This window comes from Triturus cristatus, chromosome 5_2 (assembly GCF_964204655.1).
Source record: "Triturus cristatus chromosome 5_2, aTriCri1.1, whole genome shotgun sequence".
In the NCBI taxonomy this organism is placed as follows: domain Eukaryota; kingdom Metazoa; phylum Chordata; class Amphibia; order Caudata; family Salamandridae; genus Triturus; species Triturus cristatus.
In genome coordinates, this window is record NC_140588.1 from 1,087,803,543 (window position 1) to 1,087,825,432 (window position 21,890).

At 51.0% G+C, this 21,890-nt stretch overlaps 1 protein-coding gene across 1 annotated transcript in view; it reads left to right on the top strand.

Moving 5' to 3' along the window:
* The first annotated feature begins 2,023 nt into the window (after window positions 1–2,023).
* The window catches only part of LOC146829723 (gap junction alpha-3 protein-like), a 184,703-nt gene continuing 164,836 nt past the window's right edge, over window positions 2,024–21,890 (top strand). The window contains exon 1 of the mRNA XM_085608436.1: window positions 2,024–2,155. The gene's annotated coding sequence lies outside the window, so the exon portion shown is untranslated. The remainder of the gene's footprint in view (window positions 2,156–21,890) is intronic.

The following is a 21,890-nucleotide window of genomic DNA, read 5'->3' on the forward strand; positions in this document are numbered from 1 at the left end:
CGGGTTGTCGGCTAAATGGCTGTGTTCTCATATCTGGAGATGTACACTTTATTTAACTGCTTTACCACCTGGACGGTGACTGTGCGTTGTAAGACGACATAAATGTGCACAATAAAGGTTTTCAAAAAAAAAAAAAATGAAGTTAACCTATGGCTCATAAACAAAGCCTGCCTCCTACAGGCAGAATGCCAATACTCAGAATGAAGTTAACCTATGGCTCATATACAAAGCCTGCCTCCTACAGACAGAATGCCAATACTCAGAATGAAGTTAACCTATGGCTCATATACAAAGCCTGCCTCCTACAGGCAGAATGCCAATACTCAGAATGAAGTTAACCTATGGCTCATATACAAAGCCAGCCTCCTACAGGCAGAATGCCAATACTCAGCATGAAGTTAACCTATGGCTCATATACAAAGCCTGCCTCCTACAGGCAGAATGCCAATACTCAGAATGAAGTTAACCTATGGCTCATATACAAAGCCTGCCTCCTACAGGCAGAATGCCAATACTCAGAATGAAGTTAACCTATGGCTCATAAACAGAGCCTGCCTTCTACAGGCAGAATGCCAATACTCAGAATGAAGTTAACCTATGGCTCATAAACAAAGCCTGCCTCCTACAGGCAGAATGCCAATACTCAGAATGAAGTTAACCTATGGCTCATATACAAAGCCTGCCTCCTACAGGCAGAATGCCAATACTCAGCATGAAGTTAACCTATGGCTCATATACAAAGCCTGCCTCCTACAGGCAGAATGCCAATACTCAGAATGAAGTTAACCTATGGCTGTGTGGGCAGACTCACTGCTTCATGCTGTGTGCTGATTGGGTGAAAGAATACTGTGAATGGCACAACAAAAGACCAATGAGTGCAGAGTGCTGACTGAAAACCCTATTAGTAAATATATTAAAAGTATAATTTTAGAAAAATCAAAAGTTCCTGCGTTTCACTACACATAATAAATGGCCTGCCCATAGATAGTGGAAGTTCCCAAACAGTCAGTACGCTGCCACGATGCACCTGGGGTGAGGCCGTCAGGCCTATGCCCAGTAAGAGGGCACACGCGTTGTGCCCCTCGAAACCAGAGGGCAGGTCCTGGGCCGCGCACTGGCAAGGACAGGCTTAGGCCTTTACGCACGCACTGGCCAGGATATCAGTGCAGTCTTGGGGGGCTCAGGGGGGTAACGTTCACCATGAAGGGGACACTTCCGTCTCAAAAGACATCACAAGCACATGAGTCCCCTGTGCAGCTCTCTCTCATACGCTACCCCCGCACCCCCCCCCCCCCACACACACACACACACACCCGCACCTTATCACCCGTATCTTCTAGCGCTTCTACGTTGAATGGAGCTACATTACCAGGGAAACACAAAGTTGCGTGACACATCAAGGCGGGCACTAGTACACATGACTGCTCAACGCATACCCCCCCCCACCTCCCCCTCTGCTAAGAGGACCCCTCTAACTGGCTTCGTGGCGCCCCTCCCGTGACCTCGCGGTCAGGCCCCATGGCCACCTTCCTCACTCCACCATGTGCTCCGATGTCCAAAGATCGGGGGGCACCCTGCGAGGCCCCCTCCATCACTACCTCCGTGCCACTCCTTCTTATGCCCCCTATGTCCAGCCAGCCGTGCCCTGTGCCAGGCGTCTCCTGCCACCACACCCTCCCCGGGCCTGTCCATCATTCCAGCCTCGGACCAGGTTACCCGGCGATCCCTGGTATGCCGAGGGTCACCGGCAGATCACCCTCCCTGGCCGGCGCCCACCCACCCTCCAGGCTGCTGTCGGGTCCCAAGGGGAGCTTTAAATTTAGCCAAGAGTCCAAGTCAAAAATACTCGAAAGGAGATCCGCAGGGTGGGCGCGGCAGCTGCCCCTTGCCAGTCCGGCAAACCAGGGGCGTCCGGGGCACCTAGCTCCTCAGTTCAACTCTTGGCGCTGCAACTCACAGGCAGGAGCCGCCTGGGGGTATCCGAGATACGCGGGAGTGGGCACTGCACGGGGTGAAGGTACCAGGAGGAACCCTCGCCGAGGAGGACCGGCCTGGGCACTCTGGTCCACGCTCCCCCCGATCAAGATGTGTGATCTGAGGCACCCACGGGTGAGCATGCAGAAGTGAGGGCGCGTTCGGAACCCCGGAGAAGCAGGTGAGTGAGAAAACACCGCACTGGGTCAATCCACGTGCTGCACTCGTTTGTCCATGCCTGCCCGTCATAGAGGTTATTGGTGCAAAGTGCAAACACCTCAGAGGGTCACTGCGCCTGCTGCACGGACCTGTGTCTAAACCTGCCCGACGCAGGTTGCAATCCATGTTGGATACCTCGGAGGGTTAGGGTGCCTGCTGAAGTAGCCAAAGTGCAGCCTGCATGTCACAGGCTCCACCCAATAGCTCCATGAGTCCATGTGCCTGCTGCGGAGAGCGCTGTGTAACATAGACTCATCTAGGGGCCCACTCATCCTTTCATCCCTCTGAGGCTGATAGATGCGCGCCATTGAGTTTAACAATCTGAAAGCCTGAGGTAATTGGCTTCCCATTATGCGTCATATATAGAATGACCAGGCTATCATTTGCCAATGGGCACCGCGTGGCTCGCCGCACTATCGATTCCGCCACAGTTGTGCCTTGTGAGTGTGCAGTAACCGTTTCTAAGCGCTTCCGCTTCGGCAGCAGAGGCCAAGGAGAACGACAAGGGGTTTGTCCAGGATCACACAATGTAGTCAATAAGGAAAATTCTATTTCACAGTCGCACCTTCTACCCCCCTCGACCGACAGCTCGACCCCCGATTTAGATGCCCTGTGTGGGAGTCTTCCCTCTAACTACGAGTCTTTCAGGGTCAACAGCTTGTGCATGACTTCGCCCCAGCCAGACCAGCCTTCCAGGTGGACCGGTCTGCGTATGATTCTACCCCAGCCCTTGCAGCGTCCCAGAGGTCACAGTCCGTATGCGACTGACTACTCAGCCTAACCCGTCTCCTGGAGAAAATTCCTGTTGACCATTTACAAATAGGTTACACTGTTTCCAGTTACGTCAGTCATGATTTTAAGGGTAAATGGGCCTGTTGTACGATTTACAATTCTCAAAGAGTGGTCGCATATTACACACCGATTTTCTATGAATGGAACAGTATTTTGTGAGCTGACCTTTGCACAAACAGGCTAGGTCACAAAATACCAAATCGTCGTGGGTCACCATCCGACCTACCTACCGTATCAATATTTATGAAGCGGGTCGTAAATTGTAGCCCACTGTGATTGGCTGTCATCACCAGGGGGTGGGCTCCTAGGGTGAGCAGACCACAGTGTCTGTGATCGCATTTTAACAAACAAAACTTTTTTTAAAAATCGCGGCCTGTTTTCCTTAAAGGAAAGGGGAGTGCAGTCAAAAAGAAAAGTTTATTATTGTTTTAAATTTAGTTTGAGCGTTGGCAGTGGTCTCCTGCCCCTACCTGCTCCCCTGCAACTTTCTTTTACATTCTCAAAATGGAACAGCCCTCAAGGGGACCGCCCCCTCCCTTCTCCAAATGTGTTACTAGCCCAGCTCAGGAGCCGGTGACTGTTCCGTGTTTTACGACTGTATTATGGCCACAACAGTGATACATCCTTTAACAAACTGTCATTTGGAAGAGATGCTCTAAACAGGCCCCTCCCCACAGCGATTCGTTAAGGGTTTCAAAACCCGTTTTGTGATTCCACGTTAATGAATCGTAAAATGGGTTTAGTAAATCACTAATGGCCGTTCTGTACCTGCAAATGATGTGGTTTTTCCAGCCAGGCTTGGTGAATATAGCTTTGTAGTTCTGACCGCTGCCGCCAAACTGCGAAAAATGTTACATGCAATGGAAACACTGAGATTGTGGGGCTAGTCCTTGTGGGGCTGACTGTCCCTGAACATGAAGGCTGTAGGTTAAATATAAATATACAAATGTCAAATTACCTGAATGGAAAGAGTTTTTATGAGGTGAAACATGGGATATCTGTAATGTCGCTCAAACGATCACTCGAGGCACGTTGTTGATTTACCGATATATTTATTTGGCATACAAATGTAATTGTACCGAGGAGCGCCGGCCGGCACTCTGCTCTCTGGGATGCTCGGCGCGCTAATGCCTGCGCGCGCACCCCGGCGCCAACATGGCCGCCTGCGTCACGTCAACGTGACGTGACAACAACTAGACCACTACATATCTCCCCCTTTTACCAAACCAAAGATCAGTCACTTACAGTTCGCAGTTTAGTTCAAAGTCTTGGAACCTGGAAGGCCTTACAACTTGTCTTCCGCTCCTGGTCACCTTACCAATGTTCCCTCGAGCCCCTTGGCTCTGCGTTTCCTCGATTTCTGTTCCTCCACTCATTGCTCCTTCGCTGTTCATATTGCCTCTCGGCCTGTCCATCTCTACCACTGGAGTCTCACCCCCTAACTCGCCTTCTTCCTCCTCTCCTGCACCTGCTTCTTCCATTCTTTCACTTCCGCCCATCTTGTTCTCTTCGTCCACGTCTTCCATGTGTTCACCTTCCGGACACCACTGTTCCCATCTCAATATCTTGTTGCACCGGGCCATGCGGTCCTGCGACCACACGTTCCCATCACTGAGCAGGGCCGCTCGATCATAAACTTCCTTAACCTGCATCGGCTTGCTGTACTTGCTGTCTCCCTTTCTTTGTAGGGTAGCCAGCTTTACTCTCACCCATTCTCCTCTCTCTAAATGAGTGTCCTTCACATTCCTCCTCTTATTGTAGTTGTTGGTGTAGATGGCTTGTGCTCTCTCCAGGTTTGCTCTTACTACCGCCGGAGACCATTCGCTGGTCACCACCTTCTCCTTCCAGATTCTGTTGTCGTGCGTGAAGGGTTCACGTCCTCTCAATATTTGAAACGGGCTGTACCCCGTGCTTGTGGGCGTTATTCTGTAGGCCCATACCATGTTCTCCAACGCTTTCTTCCAGTCTTTATTACAGGTGATGGCCGCTTGTATGGCCCCCATCACCACCCTGTTAAATCGCTCCACCAGACCGTTGCCTGCCGGATGGTATATGGCCGTGTGCTTTACAGAGATGCCATTTCTCCCCATGAATTGTTTCCATCTTTCCGACGCGAACTGTGGTCCATTGTCACTTAAGATGGACTTGGGAATTCCTTCTCGGGTGAATGTTTCCGATAGAAACTCCAGGATGTTCTCCGTGTCCATGGATTCGCTCACTTTTATTTCTGGCCATTTGGAATAACGGTCGATGAGGACACACACGTATTTCTGTATGCTCTGGTCATCCAGCACCGGTCCTAGAATGTCTATTGACAACTCTTCCCACGGGTTTGAGGGATTGTCGAATTTTCCAAGGGCTGGACGTAGTGGTCTCAATGTTTTGTCGGCCCCTTGACATTGGGGACACTCTCTGACATGCCTCTCTGCTCTTACGTCCATACCTGGCCACCAGTAGTTCTGTTTCGATCTGGCCTTGAGTTTCCCTATGCCAAGGTGGCCTTCGTGTAATAAGTCCAGCAGCTTGTTGATGAGATTCGTGGGGGGAATTACTCTGTCTCCCCGGTAGATGAATATGCCCTTGTCTCCTACTGTCAGTTCTTCTTTCACGTCATAAAATGGTTTGAGGTTAGTTCTCACCTTTTTCTTATCAGGCCACCCTTGTGTGATGTGCGCTCTTACTTCCTTAAGGCCAGAATCTTCTTCATAGGCTTCAGTCCACTCTTGTATGCTGATTATCTTCTCTTGGTCCTCTATGAGAGCTACCATCTCTCCTCTGTCCGCTGGGTCTTCTTCTCCCGGCTCCATGGCCGCCGCTCGACTCAAGTAGTCCGCCACTCGATTCTTGTTTCCAGGGATGTACTCCACATCGTATCTGAATTCCAACAGTTTTAAGGACATCTTCGATATCCGGGGTGTGGCGCTGGCGTGCCCGCACGATGTTAATACCTTCACTAACGGCTTGTGGTCCGTCTTGAGCAGAAATCGGGTACCCCATAGGAACTGCCGGAACCTCGTCATGGCCCACACTACCGCTAACATCTCCTTCTCGATGACGCTGTACTTGCCTTCTGTCTCCGTCAGTGCTCTGGAGGCGAAGCTGATTGTCTCCATGTCCCCTCTTCCTCGGTCTTGCATGAGTACAGCGCCTAACCCCTTGTCGCTGGCGTCGGTGATGAGTATGGTGGCGCCTTGTGGGTCGTACCCCTTGAGTGGTATGGCTTCCAGGATTCCCTTTTTGATGGCTTCAAATTCCGCTTGGGCTTCCGGTGTCCACTGAAACGCCGTGCTCTCTCTGGTCAGCATCCTCATGTTGTAGGTCTTGGATGCGAAATGTACCACGAACTTGCTATAGTACTCCGCCATCCCCAGGAACGACCTGACTTCCTCCTTGTTCTTGGGGGGCGGTGCTTCAGCGATGGCTTTCACGTTCTCCGTCTTGGGTGTGATCCCCTGTCGCCCTATTTCGTGGCCTAAGTAGGTTACCGATTGCAGTCCCAACCGACATTTCGACCATTCTGCCGTGAGACCTTTGGCTTCCAGTGTTTGTAGTACTTTTTCTAGTTTCCGGTCATGATCTCTCCTATCTCTCCCCATCACTAGGATATCGTCCTGGAAGTACTGTACGTCTTTGCAGTCTCTGAACAATTGGTGCATCATCTTCTGAAAGACGGCTGCCGCCGAGGCTAGTCCGAACGGCATGCGACAAAATCTGTAGCACCCAAACGGGGTGATGAACGATGTCAGGCTTTTGCTGTCCGGGTGTAGAGCTACCTGGTGGTAAGCTGATGTAAGGTCAATGGTGGAGTACCACTGAACTCCTCTGGTTTTTGCCAACATCTCCTCTATCTTGGGAAGGGGAAATTTCTCCACCACTATGTTTTTATTGAGTTCTCTCAGGTCCACACAGAGCCTGACCTTCCCGTTGGGTTTCATCACGACCACCAAGGGCGCCAGCCATTCGGCACAGGTAATGGGTTCTATGATGCCCTTCTTCTCCAGATCTTGGAGTTCTGTCTGGACGGCATCCCTTACTGCAATGGGCACATTCCTCACTTTATGTGCTACTGGTGTGGCTCCTTCCTTAAGCACTATTTTATGTTGAAATTTCTCCATTTTCCCTACAGTGCCCCCAAACACTTTTGGGTAGGTCTTCTTCCATCTGTTCATGTCCGGCCATTCCTCCTGTTCTGTGAGCAGAATTTGTTCCTTCCCTCCTGGGTCGAGTTTTATGCCTAGGTCACCCTGGTCTAACCATCCTAGGACGGAGGGTCCTTTCTCGGCCACATATAGTTTGCACCGCGCTGATCGGCCTCTGAACTCGAACAGTAGACGTCGGAAGCCTAGCATGGGAATGCGATCCCCATTATAGGTAACTGGTCGTATGTCTAGTTTCTCCAGCTCAGGGCCCAACTTGGTTTGGAACTTTTCTTCCCACACTGCTCTCTGTATAATGGTAAAAGGGGATCCGGTGTCTGCCACTACTGAAATGGTGATGCCGCCCATGGACATCTCTAGGACTGGTTTGGTTGATCTCTTGTCGTCTACGCTCAATACCTGATCGTATATACATAAGACGGTGACCACTTCTTCCTCTGTGGCTTCCTCCAGGTCTTCTTCGCTTTGGTCAACATATTTCACCACTCCTTTCTGTTGTTTCTTCTGACACACCTTCTCGTAGTGACCCATGATACCGCAGTGCAGGCATTTGGCTCGGAATGCCGGGCAACGTCTGTCGTGGACTTCGTGGGACCAACTTCCACACCTGTAGCACGTTTTCTTGTTCTCACTGTTCGCATGTTTCCCTTGCCATCTGCTAGTCCCTTTGGCTATGGGTTGTTTGTTTTTCTAGTCCTTGCGGTGATCTTCCTCCTGTATCCTGTTCACCATGGTTGGGGTGACCGCCTCTTTTTTGGTAGCATTAGCGCACCTCTTCGCGAGTTCTGCCCTCTTCACTATGACCAGTACTTCTTTGAGTGTGGTGTCCCCACTCGCCCACAGCTTGTCTTGTACATTTGCACTAGTGGTGTGCATGACCACCTGGTCTTTTATGAATTCGTCTTCCCACAGTGCGTACTTACACGGGGCTGCTAGCTTCCTCAACGCTGCTACATACTCTTCGATGGTTTCCCCCACCTTTTGTTTCCTTTGCTGGAAGTTATATCTATCCACTGAAACACAGATGGTGGGGCGGTATCGCTCATCTAGGTCCTCCACTGCATGCGCATACACATCGTCATCTGTGTCCTCTCTCTTCTTTGGTACTAGACTCTTGTATATTCTCAGTCCTTCTGGGCCCAGATTTAGTAGCAGGATGCGTTTTTTTCTCTGAGGAGTGAATTTCTCTTCATTTTCGTCCTCCAGGACCCCTATGAAATTGTCTATATATTCCTTCCAGTCCTCCCATTTCATCAGTGGGTCTCCGGGTTTCGGTAGGAATTGCACGGGTGCAATCGCATACCCTGCCGGGGTACTCATCTTCACTTCCTTGGCGTTCGTTCCGTCGGTGGCTTTGCTCGGGGGGCTGCCTGGGGTGTTGTTGTTGTTCCCTGTGTGCTTGATTCTCTGGGGGCTCTTGTTACTAGACCCCACTTCCTCCTCTTTGGTAGCCAGCGCAGCGCTCCCTGTACGTGGTTGTGTGTGAAGGTGGCACGTGTGCTCTTGGCCGTTTGTGGATAGCGTCGTCCCTGTGGCCTATATGCAGCTCGTGTGCTGTACTGTGGCACTGCCACGCTCCCCGGTTGCTCCGTACCTCAGATCGTCCAACGTGGTTGACTAGGACGTTTTCCGCGACTCCACCGCTCCAGGCAGGCCTGTCTGGTGTTCCGTTTTGGGCCTGGTGACCTGCTTGCGTGTCTTCCTTCGCCTCGTGGGGGCCACGTGGAGTGTTGCCCTCTCCTGTGCCCCCGCGTCGGTCTGGTCTCTGTCCCGACCTCGTCGCCACTGTAATGTCGCTCAAACGATCACTCGAGGCACGTTGTTGATTTACCAATATATTTATTTGGCATACAAATGTAATTGTACCGAGGAGCGCCGGCCGGCACTCTGCTCTCTGGGATGCTCGGCGCGCTAATGCCTGCGCGCGCACCCCGGCGCCAACATGGCCACCTGCGTCACGTCAACGTGACGTGACAACAACTAGACCACTACAATATCATCTGGTCAGCATCAAGAAGAAGGTTGTTCCAACATCAGCCACTAGAGGGAGCAGTGCGACAACAATCCCCACTGAGGCGTTTTAACAGAGTGCTGTTTACAGAGATGAAGGCGGGTGTGCAAAGCTGCTGTTTCTTGGCCGGAGTGACCGCAGAGCCACCGAGCTGGTTTCTTGTCCTCCTGTCCTTCACTACTGATGCCCAAGGACACCTGGCATTTCAGGAGAGCCCTTGGACTGGTTCCCTACAGCACAGGAGGGGCCTCTCAGTTCACCTGGTTCTGGCCAGGGTTGTGCCCCCCTCCCCCTCAGCTGGGGCAGGTTTCTACAGCCCTCCTAGAAGGCTCAAGTTGTCTTAGTGGCCTGCTCAGTCTTTTCTTAAGGCAACTTACAATGTAAACAACATAGAACAAGCATTGGCAGAGTCAAGAGTCTCGTCTTTAGGACCAATGCTTTTATGCTATATTGTAGAGCAGCAGTGTGGCTGCTGTTCAGCGTGCTGACAAGTTATTATATACAAGAGTTAGAATGGGCGCTGTAAATGACAATGTCTTTTACCCACGTGTTATGGAGTGGATGTATGTGGCGCTGGGTGGAATTATATCGGTTGGATTGGAATTGTTAGTTGTGGAATTGTGTGGGGTGGAATTGTGTGTTGTGAAGTGGATCTGTGGATTGCAATTATGTGGCATGGTGAATAGTTATGGTTTGGGGCCTGTAAAGATTAATTAATAAGGGTGGTATGCGGCCTGTGCATGCCTAAAACTAAGCATTGGCGTTGTAAATGATAATGTGTTATACCCATGTGTTATGGAGTGCAGTGAATGTATGTGGTGTGGGATGGAATTATGTGGGTTGGATCAGAATTGTTAGTTGTGGAGTTGTGCAGTGTGGAATAATGTGGTGTGGAATGGATTTGTGTAGTGGAATTATGTGGCAGAGTGTGTAGTGGAATTACGTACATAGTAATTATATGGGATTAAGTGTGGAGAATAATTATGTGAACTGGTATTTTGTCTTGGGGAGTGGTATCTAGCGGAGTTTAATTATGTGGTGTGCAGTTGAATTTTGTGTCATGATGTGGAATTCTCTGGTGTGGCTTGAATGTATGTGGCGTGTTGTGTAATTGTGTTGTTGAGTTGAAATATGTGGTTTGTTGTTGAATTATGTGGTGTAGAATGGAAATATGTGGAGTTGAATTGTGTGACATTGAACTGTGTGGCGTGGAGAGAAATTATGCTGATTGGAAGTATGTGGATGGTGTGAAGTGTTTTTTTGTGGATTGTTGCTATGTGGTATCAAGGGGTTTCATGTGGAGTGTATTTATCTGGTATTGAGATAAGTGTAATTATGTGGAGTTGAATTATGTGTGTTGAGTGGTATTATGTGCAGTGTAATTATGTTGTGTGTTGATTAATTGTGTGGTGGTGAATTGTGTGGTGAGCAATTGCGTGTAATAAGTTAACCCACCCTTTAAAACTGATGTGCAATTACCACATAGAAAAATAGCCCATGATAGCAAAGTGTTCCCTCTGCCTCAAATCTTTCTTTAACATTGAAGTATGAATGCTTTTGCAAGGGTAACTCTGTAGACTTATTGCTGTATTTGGGTGTTCAACTGGTACTGAGGTGAAACCTAAGCTCTGACACGTACGAGTGTAAACATGTCAAAGCAATTAATGCTATCACAAATTGTGTTGCAATGTGCCGCATCTTTTCCTTTCCTTGCCGCATACTTCAGTCTACCCAGCAGAAGAATTTGGTCCTCCCTTACCGCATAATTTCAGCGACTCTCCAGAATGCCTGACCAATGTACTGTAAACAATGTGTTCTACTTTGCTGCCAATCAGTGCAGGGCTGACTTTGCCTGGCGTTTCATACCTTTTCTCTGTACAGTGCTCCGACACCCGATTGGGTACAATTTCCACTTCATAAGGAGACAAATAAACCAATAACATCACATCTGATCACCGTCCTGCATATCCCAGTAAGGGTGGTCCGGGACAGCTGTCCTGGTTGGCTTGACCTTGCCCTCTGCAGTGTGCAAGGACAGAGGAGAGAAATTTGAAAAAAGTAAAAATTCATTTTCATTACCTCTCTCTCCCTTGAACTTTGCGATGCAAACTATTTCAAAAAGCCCCCGGAAGACGCCTGGCTGATTTTTTGCGCTATGTGCAAAATTACATTGCAAACTTACCTGACGCCCAAAAATCAAGAACAAGTGTGGGCTTTTTCATCTTCTATCATGAGGTGCTGACAATCCTCTCTGGGACCGTCTTGGGAGTAGACAGCCGGAGGACAGCTGTCTATGGAAGGCATCGTTACCTGCCAAATATTGTCTTTCCCCTTATTAAAGACTCAGTCTACAGCGCTTCGAGGTAATAGCGCCAAAGACCTAGATCACGGAATCAGTTCTTCCGATCAGACTCGCTGTCAACGGAGGAGCGAGGAATGCCCCCGCCCCTCCCATGAATCCTGCCTGCCCCGCCTCCCGGACTTCTGAAATATTGATGAGTGAGCAAGAGTCCCCTACCTCAAGCGCCGTGAAGCAACTTGCAGTCACGTGCAGCGCTGACCGCGCATCACTAAAAACAACACAAAATGAAATAACCAAAGGGAAACGGGTGGGAAACGAATAATAGACACATGCATAAGTAGATTATCTTTATATAGAATTAAAGGTACATGCATAACCGATATGTAATACGCAATCCATTTGTAACTGGATAAATACATGGCTGGATAATCGGACACATACATAAAAGACTAAACAAAATGTTAGATCGTTTATTAGCAGTACGGCTGGGAGCAGCGCCGAAGACACGATCAGCTGGAAGCAAGTGCTGTCGGAAAGCAGCTAATTAAAAACAAGATAAGCGAGCAGCGGCAAGCCACCAAAATAAAACAAGCATTGGCATAGCCAATAGATCTCACCTTTGGGACCTTATAAGTGTTTAGCAATGCAACAGTTGCATAACTAAACACTTATAAGGTCCCAAAAGCGAGACCTATTGGCTATGCCAATGCTTGTTTTAACTGCTGCAATCTATTGAAGCCTCACGGAGAACATCAAAGCGGCCGTGCGACCGCGAAAGTGATCGCCATCAAACATCAAAGTGGCCCTGCGGCCGCGAAAGTGAAAGTAATCGCGGTAAAGCGTGACGCGCGCGCCCGCGCTCATGCACTGTAGCTCTAGGCTGGCCTGGTAGCACCTTTTGGAGCCCTCACAAAATTTCTCGCCAGACCAGCGCATTCGCTGGGTCAGGCGAGACCTAAAAAAGCATTAACACAGCGGCAGCTGAAAGTAAGGAAAAAGCTCTATGATGCGGCCAGTGCTAGCTGCGTCATAGCATTTTTCTTCTGGCAGTAGTACTATGGGGGGTGGAATAGGGTAGGTGGAATGGGGCAAGCAACACCAATCAATCAATCAGCAATTTTTAAAGCGCGCTACTCACCCGTGAGGGTCTCAAGCTGCTGAGGGAGAGTGGGCGAGCAGCTACTGGTGGAGCAGCCATGTCTTGAGGAGTCTCCTGAATGTCAGCAGGTCCTCGGTCTGTCGCAGGTGGATGGGGAGGGTGTTCCAGGTCTTGGCGGCGAGGTGGGAGAATGATCTGCTAACGGCGGTCATTCTGCAGATGCGTGGGACGGTGGTGAGGTCGACGGAGCGGAGCTGGCGGTTCGGGGTGTAGAACGTGAGTCGTTCGTTGAGGTACGCTGGGCTGGCGTTGTGGAGTGCCTTGTGTGGGTGGGTGAGGAGCTTGAAGGTGATCCTCTTGTTGACTGGGAGCCAGTGCAGGTCTCTCAGGTGGGCTGTGATGTGGCTGTTGCCAGGGATGTCAAGGATGAGGCGTGCAGAGGCGTTCTGAATTTGTTGAAGTCTTTTCCTGGAGTTTGGCTGTGGCTCCCGCATGGAGGGCGTTGCCGTAGTCCAGCCTGCTGGTGATGAGGGTCTGGGTGACCGTCCTTCTGGTTCCGGTGGGGATCCATCTGTAGATCTTGCAGAGCATGCGGAGGATGTTGAAGTAGTAGAAGGCGTTGACTTGCTGGGTCATTGACAGTGATGAGTCCAGGATGAACCCCATGTTGCGTGCGTGGTCAGTGGGTGTCGGCGCAGCTTCCAGCGAGGCTGGCCACCAGGAGTCGTCCCAGGCGGTGGGGGTGGAGCCGAGGATGAGGACCTCCATCTTGCCTGAGTTCAGTTTCAGGCGACTGCTCTTCATCCATTTGGCGACGGCCTTCATCCCTTCGTGGAAGCTGGTTTTGGCAGTGGTGGGGTCTTTGGTGAGGGAGAGGATCAGCTGGGTGTCGTCGGTGTAGGAGATTATGTTGAGATCGTGCTGTCGGGCGACGTCTGCGAGCGGGGCCATGTAAATGTTGAACATTGTCGGGCTGAGGGAGGATCCTTGGGGTACGCCGCAGGAGATCGTGGGGCTTCGGATCAGAATGGGGGGAGGCGGACTCTCGGTTCTGTTGGTGAGGAAGGAAGTGATCCTGTGCAGGGCTCTGTCGCGGAACCCTGAGTTGTAGAGGCATGTGCGTAGGGTGCGGTGGCAGACAGTGTCGAAGGTGGCCGAGAGGTCCAGGAGGTGAGGGCCGCAGTCTCGCCGTTGTCCAGCAGGGTCCTGATGTCGTCGGTGGCGACGATGATGACGGTTTCGGTGCTGTGGTTGTTGCGGAATCCGGATTGGGATGAGTCCAGGGTGTTGTTCTCCCCGAGGAATTGGGTCAGTTGTCTGTTGACAATCTTCTCGATGTCTTTCCCTGGGAACGGGAGCAGGGAGATGGGCCAGAAGTTCTTGAGGTCCTTTGGGTCTGCCTTGGGTTTCTTGAGTAGGGCGTTGATCTCAGCGTGCTTCCAGCTCTCCGGGAAGGTGGCGGTCTCAAAGGAGCTGTTGAGGATCTTCCGGAGTTGGGGTGCGATGATGGAGCTCGCTTTGTTGAAGATGAAGTGAGGGCAGGGGTCGGATGGTGAGCCGGAGTGGATGGTGTTCATGGTCTTGATGGTGTCTTTGTACTTGATGTGGTTCCAGGAGGTCAGGCAGCCGGTGTGACTGGGGGGCGGTGGGTCTGGGGTATCGGCAGCTGTTGGAGGGGTCTGGGAGTTGAAGCTGTCGTGGATGTGTGCGATCTTGCGGCGAAAGAAGGTTGCTAGAGAGTCGCAGAGGTATTGTTACTGCGGGATGTCGTTGGAGCTGGAGCTGGGGTGGGCGTTCAACAAATTGAGAGTGGGGATGGGGCATGGCATAAACAGAAACAAAGGGCAAGGAAAGGTGGCAAGCACAAACAACAGGGAAGGAAGAATGTGGGAGGGGCACCAGCCAAGCGAGGACGCTTGGTGGGGCATAGGACAAGAACAAACACCAGTAGAGAGGGCACGGGGCAAGAGCAAACAAAGGGGTGGGAGCAGGAGACAAGCAACAGCAGAGTAATGATTTTACGGACACAAAATATAAACCAGAAAAAGCAATTAGAGACCGGAAGCAACAAAGAGGCATTGGGTACCAGTGCGAGCACGCAGCCTATGCCGATTATTGGCTGTAAAAAACACACATCGATCCGTGGTAGCGAGCGTTCGCATATCAAAATAAACAAGCAGGGAGGGGGTGAGAAGTGCCACAGGGGCGGCAGGGGAGAAAATAACCCAACAAGCAGGAGAGAGGAGGAGGCAGCTGCAGTCCGAGGAGAGGGAGCGAGCGTTTGCAACCGTGGAGAGCTGGTCAAAATAAAAAGTTCCTGAGCCGGAAGCAAAATCGGAGAAGTGGAAGAGGCCAAGTCCTAGGGGTGGTCTATGGGAGTCAACAATTGAGAAAAAAGGTGGAACAAGCTGGAACCATTATCTGATTAGAAGCAACGTGTTTTAAAGGACACTGACTAAAGCAAATCGGATGCTGCAGGGGGGGATGTAAGCCCCTCCAGTGCTTAATTTGTAAAAAAAAAAAATACGTGCCAGGGCTCTAGGTAAGGGGCCTCCGTAGCTTGCACTACCCACTGCCAGCGTTGCCGATGACAGTACTTACACAACTGCTAACAAGCACACTGCTACAAGTGTGATAATTCAGAATAATCCAGGCCCCCAAAGGTATAAAAATGGCTTGGATGGTAGATATTAGTTGTTTTCAATGTGTACTGAATTAATAAACAATTGTTGTTCCGCTCATCTCTAAATTATGCAAACAGCGCCACCATGTGGCAGCTGTCATAAGTGCTGATGTTATCAATTAAGTGCTGGTGCGCAACACCAGAAACCACCGGCTCAAATTAAGCGCTGCCTTGACTGAATACAGCATGTCGAGAGACAGCATATGCATTGCCTAGGCTTGACTTAAAAACCTTCAAGGCACCTTAGGGCCAGGTGGCGGCAATGACCTGTAAAAAGCCCACATTCGCAAAAGCTTTGCGCTGGTGAGAACGTGACGCAAAAGACTGTGTGGCAGATTTATCAAAATGTCACACAATGCAGCAAAGCAATGTATGTTGCTGCACTGAGCTGTGTGCGTGACACGGCGAGGGCAGAAATGCGCAATATTTATCATTATACAGCGCATTCCTGTCCTCTTCTTGCGCTGTCACACTATATGCTGCCTCGCTCCAGCACAGTCACTCTTGCGCCATGGTGCAACGGAGCCTGCGTTGCAGGCAGGATTGTTTTAGTGCAGGAAGGGGCACCTTCTTCTACAAAACCAATAATCTGAGGCTTTTCCTCTTCCTACGTGACTGCAAACTACAGCACATGTAGAAAGAGGTTAAAATGAGGAGTAATATAGATATTTCACTTTGTTACACCTCCCCAGGGAAGGTGCAGCATAAAAAGAGGAAAAATGAAGATATGTTTCCTTTTTACGCCTTCCCTGGGAAGGCGTAACTTTTTGATACATTCCCAGGTCTACCAGTAATGGCAAATCTGGGAATGCCCCAACATCCATGGGTGGATGCGTGGGACGCCCCACACTCCTCTCAGGGAAGGCCTCCTTGGGGCATAGTAACACAACGCACTGGCTTACGCTGCCTTGCATTACTCCAGATTTGCCAAGCCACGCAGGGCCACACGAGGAGGCGTTCAGTGGTTTGGTAAATCTCGTTATAGTTTTTGTGTCATCCAGCGCTCCCTTGCGTAGCACCACGGCGATGAAAAACCCTTGATAAATATGCCGCTTTGTTTACTTTCTTTCCATTGCAAAGGCCCGCGTGTGCGCAGCACTAAATTGCATTGCGCTGCGTAGCAAAAGCATCAAGGAACATTTTTGTAAAAATGGACCATAGTTGGGAATAGTGGACTATGGTATGTAGATATGTTTTTCAGAATTTGTTCTGTGTGGTAGTTCTAGACCACAGGAGCCCTGATTGAGTCATTTGTCACACAGTACAGCGCCCACATTTGCTGCTCTGTACCAGGAGGAAGACACAGCGCAGAGCCTTCATTGCTGAGATGAACCCCTGCTGCTCGCTGTGTCACTGGAGCACAGTCTTACTCATTCAGGGTGAGTTTTATGCCTTGGTCTCACTCACTTGCTTTGAGTACTACTCATCTTGGTAGAGGCTCACATGCAGAGAGTGAGCCTCACGTCTTAAAGTCGTGTCTCCCTCTTGGCCATTCTCAATGGCGCCCCTGACTTTAACAGAGTTGGGAGTCAGTGATTCTGGGTTTAACCCCCTCAAATCTCATTCCTGTGGTCTCTTGGACCTTGGGTGCCTGGAAAGGAGTCCAGCGGCTGAAGGGTCAGAAAGAGGATTTCAAAGGCGCCTCAATCAACGCAATAGGTGGAGTGTCCGCAGAGGAATGTGCGTCACCACACCTTCGGACAGTGCCCTTCACACCTTCGGAGAGTGCCCTTCACACCTTCGGACAGTGCCCTTCACACCTTCGGAGAGTGCCCTTCACACCTTCGGACAGTGCCCTTCACACCTTCGGAGAGTGCCCTTCACACCTTTAGACAGTGCCCTTCACACCATCGGACAGTGCCCTTCCCACCTTCGGACGGTGCCCTTCACACCTTCAGAGAGTGCCCTTCACACCTTCGGAGAGTGCCCTTCACACCTTCGGACAGTGCCCTTCATACCTTCGGACAGTGCCCTTCACACCTTTAGACAGTGCCCTTCACACCTTCGGACAGTACCCTTCACACCTTCGGACAGTGCCCTTCACACCTTCGGACAGTGCCCTTCACACCTTCGGACGGTGCCCTTCACACCTTCGGACAGTGCCCTTCACACCTTCGGACATTGCCCTTCCCCAGAAAAGGGAAAAGAGACCAGAAGATGAAAAGAAAGTGTAAAAAAACAGACCGGAAACAATTTGAGGTTGGGGAGCCAACAAAATTGCCTGGAGAGCTGAACCAGAGCCGAGCCGAGGGTCTGTCTGGGCTCTAAGAGCCCAAGCATGAGTCGAGTCAGAGCCGAGCAGGGGGTCTGTCTGGGCTCTAAGAGCCAAAGGATGAGTCGAGCCAGAGCCGAGCAGGGGGTCTGGCTGGGCTCTAAGGGTCCAAGCAGGAGCCGAGCCAGAGCCAGATCGAAGGTCTTACTGGGCTCTAAGAGTCCAAGCATGAGTCGAGTCAGAGCCGAGCAGGGGGTCTGTCTGGGCTCTAAGAGTCCAAGCATGAGTTGAGTCAGAGCCGAGAAGGGGGTCTGGCTGGGCTCTAAGAGTCCAAGCAGGAGTCAAGTCAGAGCCGAGCAGGGGGTCTGTCTGGGCTCTAAGAGTACAAGCAGAAGCCAAGCCAGAGCCGGGCCGAAGGTCTTACTGGGCTCTAAGAGCCCAAGCATGAGTTGACTCGGAGCCGTGCAGGGGGTCTGGCTGGTCTCTAAGAGTCCAAGCAGAAGCCGAGCCAGAGCCGGACCGAAGGTCTTACTGGGCTCTAAGAGCCCAAGCATGAGTCGACTCGGAGCCGTGCAGGGGGTCTGGCTGGGCTCTAAGAGCCCAAGCATGAATCGAATCAGTGCCAAGCAGGGGGTCTTGCTGGGCTCTAATAGTTCAAGCATGAGTCGAGTCAGAGCCGAGCAGGCGGCCTGTCTGGGCTCTAAGAGTCCAAGCAGGAGCCGAGCCAGAGCCAGATCAAAGGTCTTACTGGGTCTAAGAGCCCGAGCATGAGTCAAGTCAGAGCTGAGCAGGGGGTCTGTCTGGGCTCTAAGAGTCCAAGCAGGAGCCGAGCCATAACCGGATCGAAGGTCTTACTGGGCTCTAAGAGCCCAAGCATGAGTCGAGTCATTGCCAAGCAGGGGGTTGGGCTGGGCTCTTAGAGCCCAAGCATGAATCGAATCAGAGCCGACCAGGGGGTCTGTCTGGGCTCTAAGAGTCCAAGCAGCAGCCGAGCCAGAGCCGAGCAGGGGATCTGTCTGGGCACTAAGAGCCCAAGCATGAGACGAGTCAAAGCCGAGCAGGGGGTCTGTCTGGGCTCTAAGAGCCCAAGCATGAGCCGAGCCAGAGCCGAGCAGGGGGTCTGGCTGGGCTCTAAGAGCCCAAGCATAAGTCAAGACAGAGCTGAGCAGGGGGTCTGTCTGGGCTCTAAGAGTCCGAGCAGGAGCCGAGCCATAACCGGATCGAAGGTCTTACTGGGCTCTAAGAGTCCAAGCAGGAGCCGAGCCATAACCGGATCGAAGGTCTTACTGGGCTCTAAGAGTCCAAGCAGGAGTCAAGTCAGAGCCGAGCAGGGGGTCTGGCTGGGCTCTAAGAGTCCAAGCAGAAGCCGAGCCAGAGCCGGACCGAAGGTCTTACTGGGCTCTAAGAGTCCAAGCAGGAGTCAAGTCAGAGCCGAGCAGGGCTCTGGCTGGGCTCTAAGAGTCCAAGCAGAAGCCGAGCCGGAGCCGGACCGAAGGTCTTACTGGGCTCTAAGAGCCCAAGCATGAGTCGACTCGGAGCCGTGCAGGGGGTCTGGCTGGGCTCTAAGAGCCCAAGCATGAATCGAATCAGAGCCAAGCAGGGGGTCTGGCTGGGCTCTAATAGTCCAAGCATGAGTCGAGTCAGAGCCGAGCAGGCGGTCTGGCTGGGCTCTAAGAGCCCAAGCATGAGTTGAGTCAAACCCGCGCAGGGGGTCTGTCTGGGCTCTAAGAGTCCAAGCAGGAGCCGAGCCAGAGCCAGATCGAAGGTCTTACTGGGTCTAAGAGCCCGAGCATGAGTCAAGTCAGAGCTGAGCAGGGGGTCTGTCTGGGCTCTAAGAGTCCAAGCAGGAGCCGAGCCATAACCGGATCGAAGGTCTTACTGGGCTCTAAGAGCCCAAGCATGAGTCGAGTCAGAGCCGAGCAGGGGGTTGGGCTGGGCTCTATGGGCCCGATTCACAGAACTAACTTAAGACAAAATCCTAAACTTACTACTATTTTGGTATTCACAGAAGGCACTTACTCATTTTGGTATTCACAGAAGGCACTTACTCATTTCGGTATTCACAGAAGTTAGGAGTCCTAACTTTAGGACTCCTAGATGCCTTCTGTGAATACCGAAACTCTTAAAATTAGGATTTTTCTCAGTTTAGTAGTATTATAGTTAGGACTCCTAACTTTAGGACTCCTAAATGCCTTCTGTGAATACTGAAAGACTTAAAATTAGGATTTTTCTCAATTTAGTAGTAGTAAAGTTAGGTCTCCTAACTTTAGGACTCCTAAATGCCTTCTGTAAATACCGAGGGCCCGATTCACAAAACTAACTTAAGACAAAATCCTAAACTTACTACCATTTTCGTATTCACAGAAGGTACTTACTCATTTTGGTATTCACAGAAGATACTTACTCACTTCGGTATTCACAGAAGTTAGGAGTCCTAACTTCAGGACTCCTAAATGCCTTCTGTGACTACCAAAAGTCGTAAAATTAGGATTTTTCTCAGTTTAGGAGTCCTAAAGTTAGGACTCCTAACTTTACTACTACTAAACTGAGAAAAATCCTAATTTTAAGGCTTTCGGTATTCACAGAAGACATTTAGGAGTCTTAAAGTTAGGAGTCCTAACTTTACTATTACTAAATTGAGAAAAATCCTAATTTTAAGATTTTCGGTATTCACAGAAGGCATTTAGGAGTCTTAAAGTTAGGACTCCTAACTTCTGTGAATACCGAAATCAGTAAGTGCCTTCTGTGAATACCAAAATGAGTAAGTGCCTTCTGTGAATACCAAAATGAGTAAGTGCCTTCTATGAATACCAAAATGGTAGTAAGTTTAGGATTTGTTCTTAAATTAGTTCTGTGAATCGGGCCCTCGGTATCTAAACTTTGTTAAAATATATATTTAATGTCTGTGTGTCTCAGATTTGAGGTCATTTCACTGCTGGCAAACACCATCCCACGGTCTGCTGGTGTTTTCCCAGGGTGATAGCGGATTTTGCAGCTTCTTTTTTTGTTTTTACTGGGGGGGAGATTCCCCTGTACCTCTGCTCCCCTGCCCAACCTACTGACAGGTGTGTGTGATGCCAGGTCTGGTGGGTTAGTGGGATCATGTGTCCACTCTCGGGGCCTGTGTTTGATCATATGGTCACAGGTTCAAATCCAAGCAGGTCCACTCAGCCTTTCATCCTTATGAGGTCAATAAAATGAGTACCATTGAGTTGGGTAACAATAAACATCTGTTATTCAGCGCCAAGATACTCTTCTGGGTGAACATGCACTTTACAAATACACATGTTATGTTGGGCGTGTATCTGTATGTGTTTGCACACGCGTGCACGTTTGTTGGTGAAGCCGGCTCTCATACACAGAGTGAGACACTCATTCACAGACAGGGTGGGCTGTTACTAGTGACTGCCATCGAGCCGAGGGGGCCACTGCTGTCATCACTCCTTGGGAGGGTCGTCTTCAGCTGTGGTTTCTTTTTTAACCAAAAGCGCACTGCATGCTGGGGCGTGTTGGGCCATAATTAACATGAGGAAAGGGAAACTACAAGAGAGGAGGTGGGTGCAGGGAGAGGGAAGGGTGCAAAGGAGAGGGTGCAAAGGAGAGGGAAGGGTGCAGAGGGAAGGGTGCAGCGAGAGGGAAGGGTGCAAATGAGAGGGAAGGGTGCAAAGGAGAGGGAAGGGTACAGAGGAGAGGGAAGGGTGCAGAGGAGAGGAAAGGGTGCAAAGAGAGGGAAGGGTGCAGAGAGAGGGAAGGGGGAAGGGTGCAAAGGAGAGGGAAGGGTGCAAAGGAGAGGGAAGGAGGGTGTAGAGGAGAGGGAAGGGTGCAGAAGAGAGGGAAGGGTGCAAAGGAGAGGGGAGGAGGGTGTAGAGGAGAGGGAAGGGTGCAGAGGAGAGGGAAGGGTGCAGAGAGAGGGAAGGGAGCAGAGGAGAGGGAAGGGTGCAGAGAGAGGGAAGGGTGCAGAGGATAGGGAAGGGTGCAGAGGAGAGGGAAGGAGGGTGTAGAGGAGAGGGAAGGGTGCAGAGGAGAGGGAAGGGTGCAAATGAGAGGGAAGGGTGCAAAGGAGAGGGAAGGGTGCAGAGGAGAGGGAAGGGCGCATAGGAGAGGAAAGGGTGCAAAGAGAGGGAAGGGTGCAGAGAGAGGGAAGGGTGCAAAGGAGAGGGAATGAGGGTGTAGAGGAGAGGGAAGGGTGCAGAGGAGAGGGATGGGTGCAGAGAGAGGGAAGGGTGCAAAGGAGAGGGCAGGGTGCAGAGAGAGGGAAGGGTGCAGAGGAGAGGGAAGGTTGCAGAGGAGAGGGAAGGGTACAAAGGAGAGGGAAGGAGGGTGTAGAGGAGCGGGAAGGGTGCAGAGGAGAGGGAAGGGTGCAGAGAGAGGGAAGGGTGCAGAGGAGAGGGAATGTACAGAGGAAAGGGAAGGGTGCAGAGGAGAGGGAAGGGTGCAAAGG